Source organism: Dromiciops gliroides, chromosome 1 (assembly GCF_019393635.1).
Source record: "Dromiciops gliroides isolate mDroGli1 chromosome 1, mDroGli1.pri, whole genome shotgun sequence".
NCBI lineage: Eukaryota > Metazoa > Chordata > Mammalia > Microbiotheria > Microbiotheriidae > Dromiciops > Dromiciops gliroides.
The window spans coordinates 720,735,469-720,754,917 of NC_057861.1; the positions used below are offsets into that span (position 1 = coordinate 720,735,469).

The window sequence follows — 19,449 nt, forward strand, 5'->3', positions numbered from 1 at the left end:
TAAATAAATTTAATTTAATTTAATTTAAAAGGGGGGGGGGTCAGCTAGGTGGAACAGTGCATAAAGCACCGGTCCTGGATTCAGGAGTACCTGAGTTCAAATCCAGCCTCAGACACTTGACACTTACTAGCTGTGTGACCCTGGGCAAGTCACTTAAACCGCATTGCCCCACAAACAAAACAAAACAAAACAAAATACCATAAGAAACACAGAAGACAAATTCAGCTTAGGGGAGGTAGAGCAAGAGAGGAGTAAGGTCCTCATTAGCAAAGTTCTTCAATGAGTATTACATTTAATTCACTTGTAAGGGGTTAAAATTCTAGCTATACTGTCTAAAGTATCTAATGAGTAGTCGCCAATAAATTATAAGCTTTAGCAAGAGTTAGACTTTTAAGCATTTATTATGGAGAATAAGAATTTGGTAAAGAGAGAGAGAAAGGCCTGTATTCATCTGTCTATTAAAGGAAGAGAGCATTTCTCACTCCACTCTCAACCAGAGTCCTGACAAAAAAGAGTGAGAGCACCAGCCTCTCCCCCTCTTCCTCCCACCAGCAAATGTTACTTCCTGATGCCAAAGAGCCGGATGTCTTGCCCTCAGACGCTTTCTCCTCGTGGTAGAGCTTTGCTACAGTAAGTTTCCGGCAGGTGGCGTCATTCCAATTGATACACACTGGATATGGTAGCTTCTTATTTTAACTAATATTGTTATATTATAGGAAGAATAAAATTATTTTTTTTTCTGTCAGTAAGGGACAACAGAGAACTATATTGGAGTTATGACAAATGCAGGTGATGGTTTGAAGTTTTTATCATTAGTCATATTTACTTTTCTATGTACATCTAACAAAATTATCCAAAAAAATGTATTTGTTATTTTATAGTTAGAGAGAAAAATACTAAGACCTTATCTTTCTCTGTCTTTTTTTACACTGATTCTAAATTGTAGGGGTTTTTTGTTTTTGTTTTTTGTTTTTTGTGTGGGGCAATGGGGGTTAAGTGACTTGCCCAGAGTCACACAGCTAGTAAGTGTCAAGTGTCTGAGGCCGGATTTGAACTCCGGTACTCCTGAATACAGGGCCAGTGCTTTATCCACTGTGCCACCTAGCCACCCCCTAACCTGTAGAATTTTTTAAAAGAATTATTCCATGCATCCTTAAAACAGCCTTCATAGACATCTACTATTAGATTGTCTTGACAAGAAAGATATTTTGAGAAAGATTATTTATATATAAATATTTTCTGAGGGAAAGGATCAAGGTAGAATTTAATGCTAAACAAAAGGAATCAAACATGGCTGATAGGTGGTAACAGATTAGTCTCCCAGCATTTTCCTGAATCATAGTTAGCTCTTAGGAGCTGGCTATTAGGCTACCATTGCCAAAGGCATCAACAAGATAAATATCAAATTTATTTTGATATTTGTTTCAATTTTATGATAATTAACAAGCATTTTGTTTCTTTTGTTTTCTACCTCTCCCCAAGATCTAGGAGAGAGAGAGAGAGAGACAGAGACAGAGACAGAGAGAGACAGAGAGTCAGAGAGAGAAAGAGAGACAAAGGAAAGAAGGAGAGTAAAAGAGAAATAAGAAGAGAGAAAAAGACAAAAAAAGACACAGTAATCTATTTTGCAAAATGTGATACCTAATTTTGAACATATTAAATGTTGGGATTTGTTTTGCTTGATACAGCTAATATATGATAATATTTGTAAAGTGTTTCAGACAATTTCTGACACATCATTTAATAGATATTTGTTTCCTACCTTATTTTTTTCATCCAACACTCTTACATAATACTAAAATAGAGCCTTGGGAAGGAGGGCAGCAAAAAGGAAGCATCATATATTAAAAAGTGCTCTCGATTTGGAGACAGCAGACCTGAGTTTGAATCTAGATCTGTCTCATATTAGTGTTGTGACTCTGAACAAATGATTTTAAGTGTTTGACCTTTTGTGCTCTCATCTTCCTCCTCCTAATTCCAACCCCTGAACCAAAGTAATAATACCTCCTTCACAGGGAAATTGTAAAGTTAAAATGAGATAAGAAATGAGAAAGCTCTTTGCAAAGCCTGGTATCAACCACTGTGAGCTGTTTTATTATGAGTATAAACTCAAATATATTTAAGGTTAAGTGATATTTTTTAAACCCTTTTGGTATATTTTTGATGCGATATTTTTTCTTCATTTTCTATTATTACCAAGCTATTTTACTAGTGTTATGTTAGCCCTACAAGTATTTATTGTCTAGTATAACTGCCAAGTTAGACTGGAGCAAGGTTATGAATTGCTTTGTATGCCAAATAGAGGCATTTATATTTGATCCTAAACATAATAAGGAATGACAGCTCGGATCTGGATGTACAAAGACAAAAATTACCTTCACTGACCTCAAGGAGTTTATAGTTATAAGAAAATAATGGTATATTAGTCATATCTTGAAAGAAAAATGTCAGAAATGAAAAAATACAATGAAAGTGGAAAATAGTGTACCTTGATCTCCATTCATACTACATAAAATTTTTCTCTGGAAGTGCATAGCATTTTCCATCATGAGTCTTTTGGAATTGTATTGACTCATTGTACTGCTAAGAATACTAAGTCAATCACAGTTGATCATCACACAATATTGTTGTTATTATATACACTGATCTTCTGTTTCTGTTCATTTAACTTTGTATCAGTTCATTTAAGTTCTTCCAGGTTTTTCTGGTAGCATTCTGCTTACCATTTCTTTTAACACTCATATATTCCACCAAATACATTTACAACCCCTTTAGTCATTTTCCAATTGATGGACATCCCCTCAATTTTCAATTCTTTACTTCCACAAAAGAGCTGTTATATACTGTTTTGTGCAAATAGGATCTTTTCCCTTGTTTTTAACTCTGAGATACAGACTTAGTAATTTTATTGCTGGGTTCATAGGTACACACAGGTTTATAGCTCTTTGGCCATAGTTCTAAGTTGTTCTCTAGAATGGTTGGATCTTAAATTCACATCTTCCTGACTGTAGGCTCAGTGTCTTATCCACTGAGCGATCTAGCTAACTTTGAATGCATACATGCATACGTAAATGCATAGATACATATATACATATGTGCCTATACATATATTTCAATATAATTGGTTTCCTTAAAAATATTTGGGGGCAGCTAGATGGCGCAGGGGCAGCTAGATTGCACAGTGGATAGAGCACCGGCCCTGGATTCAGGAATACCTGAGTTCGAATCCGGCCTCAGACATTTAACACTAGCTGTGTGACCCTGGGCAAGTCACTTAACCCCAATTGCCTCACCAAAAAAAAAAATATTTGAATTTTATTTGCCAATTTAAAAAACATTATTCTGTAAGGGGTCCATGTGTTTCACCAAGACTACCAAAGGCGTCCCTCTTCTCTAAAACATGAAGTTATGTCCTTGAAGCAATGAAAAATCACTGAAGTTTCTATAGAACTGTGCTTTAGGAATTCCAGATCGATCAAAAAAGTACAGAAGGTATAAAAATATAACTCATAAAACATCATAAATAACTTTATTTTTTACCTACAGTATTCATCAATATTCACAGCTAGAAGTGATTCCTTTGTGACAACAGCTATCTCAGTGGAATAGTTCACAATTTTCCAGTTCTTATTTATATAGAGACTAAATTTGTGCAATTCTATCTAATCACTAAGGTTGTAATATTGTCTTCTAACAATCACTTAATAAATTCTTGTTGATTGAATCATATATAAAATTATGATATCAGCAAAGGATAAAAATGACCATAGGTAGAACAGTAATTAGCTAGAATCCAAGGAAAATCCATTTAAAATACCTTCGTGAGAACAGGTAAAGATACATTTACCCTGAACAAAAGGATAAAAGAAAGTTTAAATGAGATTTGTTTTTAGATTGTCATATTTCAATTTTAGATTAATATCAAAACTTGAAAGATCCATATTAGTTTATAGGTTCCTTAAGCCTGAATCACAAAAGTAACTTGTTCAGAGTAGGATCAGTGTTTGTGCGTGTGTGTGTGCGCGCGCACATGCGCGCTTTTTTTTTTTTTTTAGTAATTAGAATATTTTCCCCAAGATAATGGGGAACTAATACCTTTTATATAGGAAAACTTGGAATTGAAATATTTATTTTAAATTAAGTTGATGAAGGCAACATGGCCAAGTAGATAGAGACTTAGTTTTGGAGGCAGGAAGACTTGAGTTCAATTCTAACTTTGACACTTGCTATCTGTGTGGCTCTGGGTAAATCACTTAACCTCTCTGAGGCTCAAACAGTCCCTTCTGACTTATTCAGTTATAGATGGAGAGGCTGCAATTTGGATTGCTGAAATTCAACCATATGGATGAATGCATCTAAAATTTGTTTATCAAATTAATTTAAATTTCTCCTCACTCAATCATTTTGAATACATGAAAGTTCACTGCAAATATAATTTCTAAATGACATTTTTTCAGTGTATCATATGGTGTTAATAAGTCTCATGCTTTCACTGTCATCAAATGTTTCCCTTCATTAGATGTTGCTTTGTGATGAATGATTCTTGTCAACTCCAGTCACAAAAGTTCCCATTGGTGAAACAAATATTTTCATGGTTCTGGGAGTGTGAATGAAATGTCCCATTTAGCTTTCCATGCTGAGCTATCCATACAATAAATGAGGAGCCTTTCATTTGAATGCAGCAGTTTTGTTCGGCTTTCCCTAACACAGGAATATGTTTCATCGCATAATCACTTCTGAATATCTACATGAGAGAAGATAGAACAAGAATGAAGCCACAAGCAAGGTAAGTTTTCATTACAAATATGTCCAATATCTTGACAGGAAGAAAGAGATAGGGGAATCATTCTTCTCTCCACAGCTTCAGTAGGCGCAGTCTGCTCAACTAAAAAGTACAGAGTTTTTTGACAACTGGACATTTTTATAGCCACTCTTGTCATTGCAAGGCAGTTGCTTTTAATCCACATAAAACTAGATATGGATGTTTTGCATAATAATGGCCCAATAATAGTATGAATTTCAGATCTGTGAAAATTTCTGATTTGGAGTTGATCTTCAGTTAGTTTTATGTAGCCAAATAGTGTCTGCTTATTGGAAGACTTAAACAGAGAGTTTCATAGAGCTTTGTGGTGTTACTTTGCCACCTCCCCCACTTTTTAGTAAACTTCTGTTCACTCCAAGTTCATGGTAACCTGTTCTGTACAATGGAACTCTGTGATCTTTTCTTTCCTTTAGTTATTTGTTAACTTCAAAACATCCCAGTTGATACTATTCAGAAAATTAGAAGAGTGAACTTGGTTTCTAATCATCTCATCTCTTGCTCGATTTGCGGATTGGAGGTAGAGAGTCAGGATAAATGAGAATTATCTTCTCTTGCTAAGATTTCTATTTAAAAGAAGTGAAATAAATACATGTCCTTTGCTAAATTAACCCCAGAAAGCTACCTTCCACATTTCTACATTCTGCTAACTCATGCTTCTAAATGTGAGAGGCACCAGGAAATCTGTTCATTTTGTTTTTCTTTAAATAAGAAAACCTACTCAATGGAAAACTTGTATATACATTCAGGTCTTGAATATTATCATTGCTGCTTATTTGCTATTTCTCATAGAATAATAGATCTAAAAGTAGAAGGGGACTTTGAAACCATTTAAATTGATAGTTAGCCTTTATATACTGCTTCATAGTTTGCAAAGAACTATATGAATATCATTTGAGGATAAAGCACCAGCTCTGGATTCAGGAGGACCTGAGTTCAAATCTAGCCTTAGAACCTTGACATTGGGGAAGTCACCTAACCCTCATTGCCCTGCAAAAAAAAAGAGAATATCATTTGATCCTCTTTACAACTCTACTATTATCACTAATTTACAGCTAAGGAAATAGAGGTTAAGTGACTTGACAAAGAGCACACAACTCAGATGTGCTTGAGCCAGCATTCACATTCAGATCTTTCTCAATCCAAGTCCTGACCTCTATGCATAATAATACTTGCTTTGACTCACTCATTTTTAAGATGAAAAAAACTCAGCCCAGGGAAACTGATTGGCTTCTGACTCCTGAGCCAGGAATGATTCTATTGATCCTTTACTTCATGGGGTTGTGATTCCATTTTAGTTCAAATTCAGTGAACAAGAAATGATTAAGCATCAACTATGTGGAAACAATGGGCTTGGCACTTGAGAGACTACCACCAAAACTTGTTTGTGTGTGTGTGTGTGTGTGTGTGTGTGTGTGTGTGTGTGTGTGTATAGATTAGAAAGTCAGGGAGAGGGGGCAGCTAGGTGGCGCAGTGGATAGAGCACCAGCCTTAGATTCAGGACTACCTGAGTTCAAATCTGGCCTCAGACACTTAACACTTACTAGCTGTGTGACCCTGGGCAAGTCACTTAACCCCAATTGCCTAACTAAAAAAAAAAAAAGTCAGGAAGAAAAAGAGAGATTGATTTAAACTTAAGATTTTCTTCTTGACTCTAGGCATTCTATTCAGTGTTCTACCAAGTGTGTTTCTATATGTGTATATATGGGAATGTATGTATGTACATGTGTGAATGTCTACCCATATATGATATATGTGTATACTCTATAGCTATTTTTGTAAAACATATATATGGTTTACATATGTGTGGTATATACATGTACATAAGTGTGTATTTTTATGTCTGTAGATTATAAACTCCTTCAGATTGTACTTTACCTCTCTTCATATCCACAGAATTTAGTACAATGAATGGCATATATTAGGTATTCAATGAATGTTAATTGATGCATAGATATAGTTGAATGTATATGCTATATATATGTAGATGTGTCCACAAATGTATATATTTACATATATATGCATATGTGTATATAGTCCAACTCTGGTAAAAAGCATCTTTCCTATGTGCAATCTGAGATTCCTTTTTTAACCTTCCCAGAGGTTACTGATTTCTTTGACCTCCAAAAATTATGTTTGGGGAGTGTTTTTTTTTCTTTAAAAAGCACACACACTTATTCATATATAAGTTGTTTCCCTCTTTATAATTTAGAATGTAAGCTTCTTCAGGAAAAAAAATCTCCTCTCTTCTCTTTCCTTTCTTTTATTTCCCCTTTCTTTTCCTTTCTTCACTTTTTTCTTTACTTTTTAAAACTCCAGTACTTACCACCACGCCTAAGAAATTGTAGACACTTCAACATTGTTTGTTGATTGATTGAATGATTATTAGACAAATTCTTTAGATAATTTGCTCATAGCTCATAAGGAGGCCTAGACTACACACCTTTCCAGACTCATAGGAAATACAAGAGATTTTGCTTTTCTGATATAGCTTGTGAGATTCACAATCACTCCCACACTATAAAGAAAAATCAGAAGGTAGTTTTTATGGAGGAAATTCCATGATTAACCTGATTTAAAATTTTTGTATTTGATTTGCTTATCTTTTTCTTAGAAGGGGCATTTTTTAAGGGTGTTCTACCATCCTTTTGTTTAGTCAAACCAAAGACTTAAAGGGAAGAAACCATACTTAATCTGGAGAATTTTTCCACATACCTATGTTATAATTATTAACTCTTTGTAATCACCCCCAATCTTCCTGTATACATATACATTCATATATACATATATAACACATGTATATTGTACATGTATATATAGAATATATGTGGATATTCATGTGTTTGTGTTTATATACAATATACATATATAATCATAGGAAGATGGGAATGATTAAAAAGTGTTAATTGTAATATTATATATGTATATGTGTGCATAAATATAAACATATGTATATGTATGTGTGTATGCATATATATGTGTGTGTGTATATATATACACACACACACACACACACACACACACACAGGAATATAATATTTGTACTGAGGAATCCATATGGTTTCTCAAAGTATCTAAGTTATTTGCAGTAAATTTGCAGAACAGTAATTTTACAGTCCCTCCACTTTATTTCTTTTTATTCTAAAGAGCATCTATAGTAGCCTATTCCCAGGGCACATACTATACTTGAAATGAGATTCTCCCAGGGTGTAAATTACTTTTGGAAGAAGTCAAGTACTTTAATAAACTATATTAATGTTTTTAGGCCACAACTGTATTATTTAGAGCAGTTATAATATGATTTCATCATTAATCATTAAATAATGCATTAATGATTTAGAAAACAAGGCAGTTTCCAAAGGGGTGGCAGAAGGAAGACCAAGAGAATCCAAGAATTTCACTGACCTCAACAATTTGTATATGTGTGTTGAGAGTATGGGGAGTGGGAAGTGTAGGGGAAAACAAAACAGAAAATAAGAATGGGACAAAGGAAAGTATGCCAGGTTCATGTCAAAGAGCATAGCTTTGATTTCTGGCTCTTCTATTTATTATGAGGCTAACCCTGATGTCTTTACTTTAACTCTCTCAGACATAGTTTCAGAGTTGTGCTGGCAAATGCTAATATTGGCTTTCTCAAAAACAAGAACAACAACAACAAAAAGTATACTTATGATGTACTTTTAAGTTTAATCTAAATTATTAATAGTTCTCCATTATTTTCTTAACTTTAGGTAGTAAATAAGATAGTAAATGAAGCCATTACTTTCAGCACTTACTGATTTTCAAAGTATAAAATGCTCACATTGAAAATTCAGGAATTTAGATGGCAGAGAAACAACTTTAAAATAATCTCAATCAAATTTTGTTAGCAAAGTCAACAAAATGTCAGAATAAGACATTTTTTCCAGCCTAAGACAATTTAGGAGGTTTTCAGGAGATGAATGTGACACCAGAACAGGAACTAGACCAGGCACAACATCAGTGGGCCTCAGAAGAGTCTGGGATAGCAGCAGTATTGGTTTGGGGAGTTCTTAGCACAAGACAGTAAGGGAGATAGACAACTGGCCAGAAAGGGATTTTAGAGGGCTCTTTGCTGGCAATGAGTATAAGAGCTGGCATATCAGGAAAAAAAAAAAAAAAAGAAAGAAAAATAATTGCTTGTGGTCAGTCACAAGGGAGCAAGAGGCCTGATTGCATTTCTAGGGTAGAGAGGAGCACTAGTACTTATGGCTTTATGGGAAAAGGGGCCTTTTCTGAATAAAAACCAAAAACAGACCAGTAGAAGAGTAACCACACTTCTCCCTGAATGACACAACCTTGGAGGAAACAAAAACTTGCAGAGCCCTATAATTAACTCTGAAAATGGCTATATTAGATAGCTAAAAGCTTACAGCAGTGCCTCTTCAACCAAAAACAAGCAAAGTTAAACTTTAACAAAAAGTTCAAAATCAAGAAATAGGTTTGAAAAATGAGTAAACAATAAAATAGCTTGAACATAAAAAGCTACTATTATGGCAGGGAAGACCAAGACATAATGTGTGAATAGCTGCAAGCAAATCCCCCCCCCCCGAAAAAAAAGGCTAATTAGACCTAAGCACAATAGGAATTCTTGACAGTGTTAAAGAAAGAAATAAGGGTAGTAGAAGGAACATTAGGGGAAAAGTGAGAGTAAGACAATAAAATTATGAAGAGAGAATTAACAGTTTGATAAAAGACACACAAAAATATAACAAAGAAAATAACTTCTTGAAAAATAGAATTGGTTTAATGGTAAAAGAGGCACACTGAAAAAAAAAAAAAAAACCTCCATAAGAAGTTGAATAAGCCAAGTGAAAAAAAGAGGTACAAAAGCTCACTAAATGAAGTGATTCCTTAAGAAAATAGATTTGGTCAAGTGGAAATTAATGACTTCATGAGACATTGAGAAATAAACAAAGTCAATAGAATGAAAAATTGGGAAAAATATGAAATAGCTCATTGGAAAATAACTGACTGGAAATGGAGATTACAAGTAGATAATTTAAGAATTATTGGACTACCTGAAAGCAATTACTAAAAAAGGGTGTCTAGAAAATATATTTTAAGAAATTATAAAGGAAAACTACCCCAATATTTCAGAGAGTAAAATAGAAATTGAAAAATCCAACAATAACCACCTGAAAAAAAAGGCCAGAATGAAAACTTTCTAAACTATTATTACCATAAGTGAGATCTCAGGTCAAGGAGAAAATATTGTAAGCAGCCAAGAACAAATGATTCAAAGATCATGGAGCTGCAGTCAGGATCACACAAGACTGAGAAACTACCACATTAAAGGATCTTGAAATACGATATTCCAGAAAGCAACCGAGCAAGAATTACAATAAATAATAACCTTCCCAGCAAATGTGAGTATAATCCTTCAGGAAGAAAGGGATATTCAATAAAATAGAGGATTTTCAACAGTTCCTGATGAAGAGTTGAGCTGAATATAAAATTTGACATTCAAATAGAACACTCAATAACATAAGTGTTTACAATCCTATATGAGAATGTGTTACTCATAAGAACTTTATCATTATTGCAACAGTCAAAGGACTCTACATAGATAGAAGATATGACTATGAAACAATTATGTTGGGATGATCTCGGGGCAGCTAGGTGGTGCAGTAGATAGAGCACTGGCCCTGGAGTCAGGAGTACCTGAGTTCAAATCTGGTCTCAGTCACAACACTTACTAGCTGTGTGACCCTGGGCAAGTCACTTAACACCAATTGCCTCACTAAAAATAAAAAGAAAATGTTATTATGTTGGGATAATCTCAAAAAATGAGACATGAGAAAAAGGAATGTACTGAGAGAAAGGGAAAGGGAATAGAATAATGGGGAAAATTACCTCACTAAAAAACTGGTATACAAGGAAGAATTTTTGTTATGGAGGGTAAATTGGTAATGGTGCTGGACAATACTCAAACTTTTTTCCATAAAAATTGTTCAAAATTATATGATGCTATATGTAGATAATCAATGAAAAAACTACTTGAATAATTATCACCTTTAACAAAATTGAAACCCACATAAATCATCAACATTTCTATACAGTACAAAAAAAAAGCTCAGCATCAAGAAAGGAAATCCAATTTAAAATAATTGAAGACAATATAAAATATTTGTGAGTCTATCTGCAAAACAAACCAAGGAATTATATGAAAACAATTAACAACATTTTCCACGCAAATAGTCACATCTAAACAATTGAAAAAAAAAGCCAAACAAACAAACAAAATAGGGGCAGCTAGGGGGTGCAGTGGATAGAGCACTGGCCCTGGAGTCAGGAGTACCTGAGTTCAAATCTGGCCTCAGATACTTAACACTTACTAGCTGTGTGACCCTGAGCAAGTCACTTAACCACAATTGCCTCACTAAAAAAACAAAAACAAAAACAAACAAATAACTTCAATTGCTCATGGGTAGGCTGAAGGAATATAATAAAATGGCAATTCTATCTAATTAAATTAGGTTATTTAGTGCCCTTCCAATCAAACTACCAAGAAATATTTTTAGAGCTAGAAAAAGAAATAATAACAAAATTCATCTGGATGAACAAAAAGTCAGGAATAAATGAAAAAATGCAAAGGAAGATGGACTAGCCATAACAGATCTCAAACCGTATTCTTTTTTTTTTTTTTTTGGTGAGGCAATTAGGGTTAAGTGACTGGCCCAGGGTCACACAGCTAGTAAGTGTTAAGTGTCTGAGGCCAGATTTGAACTCAGGTCCTCCTGACTCCAGGGTCAGTGCTCTATCCACTGTGCCACCTATCTGCCCCTCAAACTGTATTCTAAAGCAGAAAATCTCAAAAGAAGCTGGTACTGGCTAAGAAATAGAATGGTGGATCAGTGGAATTTTTAGGTAGGTATACAAAAAACAGTAGTAGTAGACAATAATAATAATATAGTATTTGATAAACCCAAATATGCCAATTTCTGGTATAATAACTCACTATTTCACAAAAACTTCTTGTAAAACTGGCAGAAACTAGGTATAGACCAACATCTTACACTGTATACCAAAATTAGATCAAAACAGACGCATATTTTAGGCATAAAGTGTGATATCATAAACAAATTAGGAGATCAAGGAATGGTTTACCTGTTCAGATATATGGAGAAGGGAAGATTTTAAGACCAAACAAGAGAGAGGATTATGACATGAAAAATGGATTTTATTATATTAATATTTAAAAGTTTTTGCACAAACAAAACCAGTACAACTAAGATGAGTAGGAAAACATAAAGCTGGGAAAGAATTTTTTATAGCAAGTATCTCTAAAAAAGTCTTCATTTCTCAATATAGAGAGAGAACTCTGTCATTTTTTTTAGAAGAATACAAGCCATCTTCTAATTCCTAAATGCTCAAAGATATGAATAGGCAGTTTTCAGATGAAGAAATCAAGGCTAGCTATAGTCATGTGAAAAAAATACTCTTAATAATAACAGATAAGAGAAATGCAAAGTTAAATAACTATGAAGTAATACCTCACATCTATCAGATTTACTAATATGATATAAAAGGAAAATAATAAATGTTGGAGATGATGTGAGAAAATATCAGACAGTAATGCACCATTTATGGAATTATGAACCAATTCAACCATTCTAAAGAGCAATTTGGAACTATGCCCAAAGGGCTATCAATCTATGCTTACACTTTGATCCAGCAATACCACTACTAGGTTTATTTCCCAAATAGATCATTGAAATGGAGAAAGGACTTACATGTACAAAAATATTAATAGCATCTCTTTTTGTGATAGAATCATTAATTGAGAGGATGCCCATCAATTGGGGAATGGCTGAATAAATTGTGATACATGAATGTAATGGAATACTTTTGTGCCATAAAAAACAATCATCAGAGTGATTTCAGAAAAACCCTAGAAAGACTTACATGAACTAATGCAAAGTGAAGTCAGCAGAAGAAGAACTTTATATATAGTAAATCCATCATTGTGTGATAATGAAGTATGATTGACTTAGCTCTTTCAACTATTCAATGATCCAAGGCAATTCAAAAAAGTCATGTTGAAAAATGCTCTCCACATCCAGAGGCTGGGAAACTGAAAGAGTCTGAATGAAGATTGAAGTATACCCTTTTCACCTGGCACACACAGTCCAGAACCAGCCATGAACAGACAGTGCTTCCAGGTCCTCGGAGTCTTCAGTGCCAGCCACATCTTCTGAGGCTCACTTCATGGCTCAGTGAGGGGATTTGGCAGTTGTGTGGGGTGAAGTGGCTATAGTCTCTGCTGGAGTTAGGGCAAAGTGCCCTGGTTATGAACTAGTGGGCCAAATTGAGTGGTGGCAGCCCAGTCGGGGAGGGGCACAGGCACGCTAAGCTTCTGACCATAGAGAATCAGATTTCAATTAGACATCTGCTTCTGTATTGAGATGATTAAGCAAAGAAAACAGCGGAAAATACACAGCTTCTTTGGGGGAGAGGTAGACCACAATACACCCTCAGAACAGGATAACAAAGTCAAAGTTCCAACATCCAAAGCTTCCAAGAAAAATATAAATTGGTCTCAGGCCATGGAAACACTCAGAAGGGACTTTGAAGAGAAAGTAGGAAAGGTAGAAGGAAGATTTAGAGACAAGGAGGAAAGAATGGAAGGAGAAATGAAAGCAATGCAGGAAAGTCATGAGAAAAAAGTCAACATCTTAAAAAGCCAAATGGGAAAGGAGATACAAAAGCTTTCTGAAGAAAATAATTCCCTAAGAATTAGGAATGAACTAATGGAACCTAGTGACTTTATGAGAAAACAAAACACAGTAAAGCAAATCCAATTGAATAAAAAAAAATAGGGCAATATGAAATATCTCCTTAGAACAACAGCTGACCTGGAAAATAAAGCCAGGAGAGATAATTTGAAAATCATTGGACTAGCTGAAAGCCATGAAGAAAAAAAAGCCTAGACATCATCTTCTAAGAAATTATCATGGAAAATTGCCCTGATATTCTAGAAGCAGAAGACAAAATAGAAAGTGAAAGAGTCAACCAATCACCACCTGAAAGAGATCCCAAAAGGAAAACTTCCAGGAATATTATGGCCAAATTCCAGAGACCCCAGGTCAAGGAGAAAATATTGCAAGCAGCTAGAAAAAAGGAATTAATATACTGTGGAGCTACAGTAAAGATAACACAAAATGAAGCAGACTCTACATTAAAGGACCAGAGGACCTGGAATATGATATTCCAGAAGGCAAAGGACTTGGGACTACAGCCAACAATCACCTAGCCAGCAAAACTGAATATAATCTTTCAGGGGAAAAATGCGACTTCAATGAAAAACAGGATTTTCAGGCGTTTGTGATGAAAAGACCTGAACTTAATAGAAAATTTGACTTTCAAATACAAGACCCTAGAGAATCATAAAAAGGTAAACAGGAAAAAGAAATTGTGAGGGATATTAAAAGATTAAACTGTTTATATTCCTCAGTGGGAAGACAATACTTGTAACTCATAAGATCTTACTTAGTATTAGGGCAGCTGAAAGGAATATACTTAGAGGGCACAGGTGTGAATTGAATTTGAAAGGATAATATCTGTAAAGCATTTATTTTTTGTTTGTCCTTTTTTTGTGGGGCAGGCATGGTAGAGTGGCTTATGTGTGGGGCCATATGTGGGCTTGGGGCCTCCTGAGTCCAAGGCTGGTGCTTTGTCCACTGTGTCACCTAGCTGACCAATGACATCTTCAAAATAAAGTTATGGGGTGAGAGGAATACACTGGAAGAAAGTGAAAGGGAGAGGTGGATTGGGGAAAAGTTCACATACAAGAAAAAAGAAAAAGCTTATGGAATAGAGGGGAAGATGAGGAAGGAACAGGGGATTGAGTGATCCTACAACAAACACACTCGAGTGGGGATAATAATGTATCTTGCTCTGTGGGAAAGTGGAAAGGAAATGGGATAAGGGGGGAGAGGTGATGGAAGGAAGGGCAGATTGGGAGAGGGGCAGTAGAAAGCAAAATGCTTTCAAGGAGGGAGAGGGAGAAGGAAGATAGAAAATAGAGTAAATATCAAGGGGAGGGAATAAGATGGAGTATAATACATTTAACAATAGCAGCTGTGAAAGAAATGATGAGCAGGATGCTATCAGAAGAATGTTTGAAAAATGCAGACCATCAACAGAAATAGAACTGATGGTATCTGAATACAGATTGAAGTATAATTTTATTTGTTAGTTCCTCTTTCTAAAGGTATTTTGTCTATTTTCTTTCAAAACCTGACAAATGAGAAGATGGTTGGCATAACTGCACATGTATGACTTGTCTTGTATTGCTGGATTTCATAAGGACATATGAGGAGGGAGGGAAGAAGCAAATTTAGAACACAAAGTTTTAGAAAATCAATGTAAAAAGTAATGATGAGCATGAGGAATTCAGAGAAACCTGGAAAGACTTACATGAAATGATGCTGACTGAGAGTAGCAGAACCAGGAGAACATTGTATACAGTAATAGCAACATTGTGTGATGAACAATGGCATAGTTTAATCATTTCTAAGTTGAGTGTGTTGCTCAAGATCTATTCTAATGACTCTTCTAGTTAAATACTTATAACTCATATCTCTTTAGATATGTGTTTTATGGAGCTATAGAGAACATTTTATTTTATTTAGCTTTTCTCAGACATTTGAATAGAATTTAGTAATTTCTCAAAATTCTGTTTCAAATGGTTTGTGTCTATATGGACTTTTTGGTTTGGTTGTTTTCAGTCATGTCCAACTCTTCATGATCCCATTTGGGGTTTTATACCAGAGGTAATGGAGTGGTTTGCCATTTCCATCTTCTAACCTCGATTCCCATAAGGATCCTTTTGCAACTGTTGCTTCTTTCAAAGATATTAATAACAGCATGGGATAACAGGAAGAAGTATGGATGTCAAGGCACAACAATATTTGGGACATGGAAATACTACCTATTTGCTATATTCAAGTGACTTCATCTCTTTAGATTTTACTTTTCCTCATCTAAAAATATGGGGATAATAATGTTCCTTTGCCAATCTTAGAACACTATTGTAGGGGGCAGTTAAGTGGCATAGTTCATAAAGCACCAGCTCTGGATTCAGGAGGACCTGAGTTCAAATCCAGACTCAGACACTTGACACTTACTAGCTGTGTGACCATGGGCAAGTCACTTAACCCTCATTGCCCCACCAAAAAAAAAATAACACTATTAAAAGGAATCCAATGTACTAATACTGAAAGTTTATGTAAATGGACTGATACTATTATTCAACATGCTGCTATAATTTGAAATGTACTATACTCTTGCTATGACATTTCCAACTATCACTGAATTTTGCATGAGGTACATCTACAATAAGCCCAATGAAACTGATCTATTGTTGTAAATAAATAGTTGGAATCCATAATAGGACATGAACACTGATAGTAACATGATAAAAAGGTGCCCCAAAAAGCTAAGGTCATATATGACCCTAGGATCATAGGATCATGGGAACTTAAAGAAAATAAGATCATAAGAAGAGAAATGACTTACAATGACGCACAACAAAAAAGTGGGAAAGGTAGAATTTGAGCCTAAAGCTCTGATTGCAAATGCATTCCAATTCACAATTCCATTGTTCCATGATGACTTCAACTATTTATAGATTTGCCTCCTGAAATTAGTATTCTACTTTTCCTATTTTCTCCAGAGGGAAGAACCATAAGCAGTTGGAAGAAATTCCTAGCAATTAGAGGTATCCATACTGGCTCAAAAAGTAAGCTATTTTCCTGTATTGGAAGTCTGCAAATCATGCCTTTAAAACCTCTTTTCAAACATAGTATAGAGAGGATTATTTACTTTGATGTTCCTTCCAACTATGACAATTGGAGATCATAAAATTACCAAATACATCTTTTCTACCATAGATTTGAAAACAACTTTAACTGGTGTAGATACAAAGAGGACAAAATCAAGAGTGTAGTAGTCTGAGACAGAACATTTCCCTTTTTGTAAGACACTCCTTCCTCATTATCTTTATATCTGTAGTGAAGTAGGTATACATTGAAATACATGTACATTAAAGCCCTTTCTCACCGTAAATCTTTGATCCTATGATTCTCCTTCTCCACCCCCTGCCTATCTACTAAGTACATAAATTACTGCCAACCTTTGCATTAGACAATTGCAGTTAGTAACTGTCAATGTTCTTTTTACAATGCAATTTTATCTTTCTCTTAAGACTCTAGACTCAATCTAAAATTAGAGCTAAGTTGAATAGTTCAACACACTGTCAAAAGAATAGCATAAACTACTTTTCATTTAAAAATCATAATGGAATCTGTAAATAAAACCCTTTCATACTTCACTAGAAATGAAAAGAGATAATAATGTATTGTAGTAGTCCATAAATGATGTACATTTCTGTTAGGATTTGATATGTTATGCATTTATATAACCTTATATAAAAGTTTGGAGACTTAGTCATTGAAAATCCCTGGAACAAGCTGCCATGAAGAATTGCTAACAAGTTATTGAAATATTAAAGGCAAAGTGACTTTGAATGGATGATGATACAATATACTAATTTTGTGGCTGGGTATACAGAATTGATATTTATGTGTGAGTGTGTATACATGGGTGTGTAGTGTGTGTTTGTGAATGGGAGGGGATGTAATGTTTAATAGTTTCCATGAAAAAAATGCAGAGCAGGGAAACTTTGTGAAATCTCAGAGGACAAAAGGTGATAAGCAAAGCCATCAAATAAATAGAAATTGCTCAGAAATAGCAATTGCATATTCAAGCTATGTCTCCCCCTTTATACAACTATCTTTGAAAATACTGCTATCAAAGATAAAATGATAAAAATGATGAGTACGTCATTTTCCAAACTCTATGAAATTTGATTCTCTCTCTCTCTCTCTCTCTCTCTCTCTCTCTCTCTCTCTCTCTCTCTCTCTCTCTCTCTCTCTCTCTCTCTCTATTTAGTTATTCCATGGCTATTTCTGAGAGGACAGATCCTGGATGCTAATAATTTAACATCAGCAGTTTCAATCTAGAGATGCAAGACATATGTAACCCAATCTTCCAAAAGTGCACAACAGTGACACAGAACACCATTAACATAATGGACTGTACATGGTTTATTAGAGAGTTCTAAAAAGTTTATGTCTTGTGCCATAAACTTCAGAAACTTTTATAAAGTATTACTGATTCCTAAATGGTGATGGGCTTAAAAGCAATAAATAGCAAAGGCACCTCCAGATGCATAGAATCCTTGTTAGGTAAGATGCCCAAGAAATGAAGCCATTTTTTTCCCCCTCAGAGTTTATTTTATTCCTTCCACCTAGGCCCTCAGTACCCACCCACTGCACACTCACTTCTTAATGCTCTTCTAAATCATCCATTCACCATCCCTGAGCTCTTATAAAAGAAGTTGGTGTCTCATTCCACCCCCTCCTCTCCCATTAGAGACACCGTATTAAGCCATAGGCGAATTCCAGAATTAGCACTGTCATCTCCTATCTTAACCATTAGTTTCACTGCAACCAAGAGCTGGGAATATAGTGAAAAAAAATGATAAATAACTGAAGTGTCTCTTCTTCTGGTTTTAGCCTCACCTCCCCTGAATACAGATTCAATATATATTTTTTCTCCTCTCAAGGAATAAATGCATTTTAAATCTCAGGAATTCCTAGAAACACAGCTTAAATAAAGCAGTGCCTTATTTTTTTTTCATCCTCTACCTGTTATGCTAATACAACAGCATTGAAAGGTAAAGCAAAGACAGCTTGGCCAGCATTATTCACATTGCAGCAGACAGCACAATTTTGTACTTACAGATCTGAACAGAGGGAATGTCTCAGGATCTTTACAATTCTCTGCAGAACTCTGTTTTCAGCTCTCAGCAAGCCTTGCTGTTCATCCAGGCAGAACCAAGCCGTCTGGAATGTCTATGCAGCTGGGAGATAATGGAACTCTTTCCCCAGCTGGGATTACAAGCCTTTTATCCACTGAGCATCGCGTGGTCCTTCCTTGGTCTTAACTAGGGAAACGCACTGCCAGCCTGCTGCATTCCTGACGGGACCCACACAATTAGTGTGGGGAGCATCCAGGCATGCTCCGGTCAGAAATAATCGGACCTGAAATTCTCCTTCCCATTTAGAAATTAGCTCCATCTCCATCAGTCTTTATGCAGGCTGAAAGAGTGACAAAAGAGCTACCATACCAGTGCTATGACATATTTATTTTTTTTCCAGCTTCATTCTTTTGCTAGAGAAAGGCACTATTCCTTGGGTCATCGGGGGGAAAAAAAGATCTTTAAAAAGGGGAGTGGGGGCATGCTAACTAGTTAGCAGCTTTCAAACAGGAAAGGGGGGGGTCAGTTCCTGTTTTTTAAACCTCTGGTCTCTTAATAATGCCATTCACAACAGAGATTAAGCCAGAATGGAGTCCTTCCACGTTCAGACTTTATTCTAATGTAGTTCTTATTGAAGGATTCCAGTAAATCTCTTCAACCTGAATTGCTCTGAAGAGAACAGGAAAAAAAAAAAAAAGGTCCTAATGCCCTGTTCCTAAATCCACTTTTAATTGTGCTTGGCATTTCTCTCTTACTTTGTGATTGAGGAAAAGAGCTCAGAGCA

At 35.2% G+C, this 19,449-nt stretch overlaps 1 protein-coding gene across 1 annotated transcript in view; it reads right to left on the reverse strand.

Moving 5' to 3' along the window:
* Positions 1-19,243, reverse strand: part of LOC122737331 (contactin-6-like) — a 482,372-nt gene extending 463,129 nt beyond the window's left edge. Inside the window, 1 exon segment of the mRNA XM_043979812.1 lies at positions 18,647-19,243. The gene's annotated coding sequence lies outside the window, so the exon portion shown is untranslated.
* Between the last annotated feature and the right edge of the window lie 206 nt (positions 19,244-19,449).